This window comes from Loxodonta africana, chromosome 22 (genome assembly GCF_030014295.1).
Source record: "Loxodonta africana isolate mLoxAfr1 chromosome 22, mLoxAfr1.hap2, whole genome shotgun sequence".
NCBI classification, from domain to species: Eukaryota; Metazoa; Chordata; class Mammalia; order Proboscidea; family Elephantidae; genus Loxodonta; species Loxodonta africana.
In genome coordinates this window covers 2661167-2664304 of record NC_087363.1, presented here as the reverse complement: position 1 = coordinate 2664304, position 3138 = coordinate 2661167, and the positions used below count along the sequence as shown (strand labels likewise).

The window sequence follows — 3138 nt, the reverse complement described above, 5'->3', positions numbered from 1 at the left end:
CGTATTTTGTACATTTCATGTTCCAATTATTAATGGATGTTTGTAGCTATTTCATCTCATTTTAAGTCATATCACATCAGCAAATGAAGGTCTCGAAAACTTGACTACATCAATGTCATTAAGATCAACTCTACTTTGAGGAGGTAGCTCTTCCACAGTTGTATTTTGAGTGCCTTCTAACCTGAGGGGCTCATCTTCCAGCATTATATCAGATAATATTCATCTGATAAAATTTTCACTAGCAAATTTTTTCAGAAGTAAACCATCGTTTCCTTCTTCTTAGCCCACCATAATCTGAAAGCTCCACTGAAAAATGTCCATGAGTGACTCCACTGGTATTTAAAATACCAATGGCATAGTTTCCAACATAACAGCAACACACAAGCCACCACAGTACAACAAACTGACAGACAGGTGGTGTTACATATATATTTATTAAAATATTTTTGGTTGTATAAATATTTAGGTAGGTAGATAGATAGACAGATAGCTTCCATGGAGTCAACTCTGACTCATGGCAATTATATGCACAATAGAACAAAACACTGCCTGGTTCTGCACTATCTTCCTGATTTCTGGAATGCTCAAATTTGTTCTTGATCAATAATATGGAGAAGATTAATTCAAACTAGAATACTGTACAAATGAGTGAGGTGAAGCTCTATATACAACAGGATCTGGCTCACATACTGCAAAACACCAACAGTATCAGTGCAGAGAGCAGAGGTGGGGAGTGGGCTAGCACTCCCACAAATATTAGTGTACTTTTTTTTTTTTTATGTTATGTTACTTTATGTGACATTGGCTTAAAATAAAATGGACCTGTGCTTACTCTACTAATGTCCTCAAACAGATTTCTAGGAGAGGATTCTATTGTCCACATCAGGATAAGAACATTTTCTCTTCTTTATCAATCCAATTTCATTTAAATTGCTAAAGAATCAGCAATTGGTGTTTTCTGTTCTTTGCCATTTCAAGTCATAGCTTGTTACGCCATAACTTTCTCATGGCATTTTTAACATCTGCGTTCCTCAAAGTGTAAATCAGAGGGTTGAGCAAGGGTGTCCCGATAGTGTAAAACACAGCTACCGTCTTGTCCACTGGAAATGTGATAGGCGGGGGAGTGTATGTGAATATACAAGGAACAAAGAATAAGATGACAACAATAATGTGGGAGGTGCAGGTAGAGAGGGCTTTCTTTCTTCCTTCTGCACTCTTGTTACTCAGAGAGTGTAAGATGAAAACATAGGAGATTATCAGGACTATAAAACTCACAATACATATGGCCCCACTATTAAATACTATGAGTAGATTTATGACATAAGTATCCATGCAGGCAAGTTTTAACAAAGGTTGCATATCACAGAAATAGTGGTCAATAACATTGGGGCCACAGAATGGTAATTTCAAAACCAAAAAAACCTGTACTAATGAATGGATGCAAGATCCCACCCAGGCCAGATTCAACAATGCACCACAGACACGCTGGCTCATGATGGTTGTGTACCTCAGGGGTTTGCAAATGGCCACATAGTGATCAAAGGACATGAGTATGAGCACAAAGATCTCCATGCACCCAAAAAAATGACCTGCAAAAATCTGAGCCATGCACTCATTGTAGGAGATGACTTTCTTCTTAGATACAGCATCTATGATCAACCTGGGAGCTGTGATTGTTGAGTAGCATGCATCAGCAAAGGACAAGTAGAAAAGGAAGAAGTACATGGGGCCCCCTAACATCCGACTGTTTCTGATGGTCATAACAATAAGTTCATGAACAGAGTTGCAAGGTAGAGAAACAAGAAGATCACAAACACTAATTTTTCCTTCAGAACATCCCGTGTTAACCCAAGCAGAATGAACTCAGTCACACTGCTGTTCAACTCCATGGTTACAGATGATGTCAAAAGGATGCAGCTGAGAAATGGTTTATCTGAAAAGAAAAGTGTGTAAGTGTTGACTTGGCAATGGCAGCAGACTTGGACTCTGAACTACAACTTTATAGTTCTAATTCCGTGATGGTTCAGTGGTAGAATTCTCCCTCCAACGTAGGAGACTCGATTGATTCCCAGTGAAGGCATCACATGTGCAGCCACCACCTATGTCAGTGGAGGCTTGCATGTTGCAATGATGCTGAACAGGTTTTAGCAGAGTTTTCAGACTCAGACAGATTGGGAAGAAAAGCCTGGTGATCTAATTCTGAAAGTCAGTCCATGAAAAGTCAGTGGATTACGATGGAGAGATCCTGTGTTGTGCATGAGGTTACCACAAGTCGGGGGCAACTTGACGGCAGCTAACAACAACGTCATTACTTGAGTTTTATTTATTTTATTTTATTTTTTTACTGCTGATGTCCATTCTTTAACTACAGCCATTGACTCAAAGTCTTCCTGTGGAATCAAGTCATTTTGGGCAAGGAAAAAAACTCACAGGTAATTGTGCAATCTGACAATGTCTGGGAACTGCTTATTCTTCTGTATGATCTGAACAAGTCACTTCAATATCTTGAAACTTTTTGTTCCTATAAAACTTAGATTCTAATAGACACACTGTAAGTGTATGTAGGGAGCCCTGGTGGTGCAGTGGTTAAGCATTAGGCTGCTAACTGAAAGGTTGGTGGTAGGAAACTTCCAGCTGCTCCTCAGGAGAAAGATGTGCCAGTCTACTTCCCTAAAGATTACAGACTTGGAAACCAGTAGTACTCTGTCCTATGGGGTCACTATGAATTGGAATTGACTCGACAGAAATGGATTTGAGTTTTTTCTAATGTAAATATGTATGAAATATATGTCTATATGCACCTCAATATTTGAAAAGCAAATATTCCCATATAATTCAAATATTAAATTTAGAGGTTCACTATCAGGAACAACATTCCTTAATTTGTACACAAGTTTCTGCAAATTATTCTGACCACTTTAGTACCTTGGTTGGTTTAAGCTTTAAGAATTCATTTCTCCAACTTTTGTCTCTTGGTTTCACCTTCATTGTCAGTCAGGACACACAAGAATAAATTATTGAGGTTAGTATTATTGTGCATAATCACTCTATTATGTGAAATCATTCATTACTCATGTTAGATACATGGTATTGAGTTTCACATTTTATGGGTGCAAGAATGGGAATTCCAGTACACTT

At 38.2% G+C, this 3138-nt stretch overlaps 1 pseudogene; it reads right to left on the bottom strand.

The window, feature by feature from the left end:
• Positions 1-885: 885 nt before the first annotated feature.
• On the bottom strand, positions 886-1953 carry LOC100670578 (olfactory receptor 4C11-like; annotated as a pseudogene).
• Between the last annotated feature and the right edge of the window lie 1185 nt (positions 1954-3138).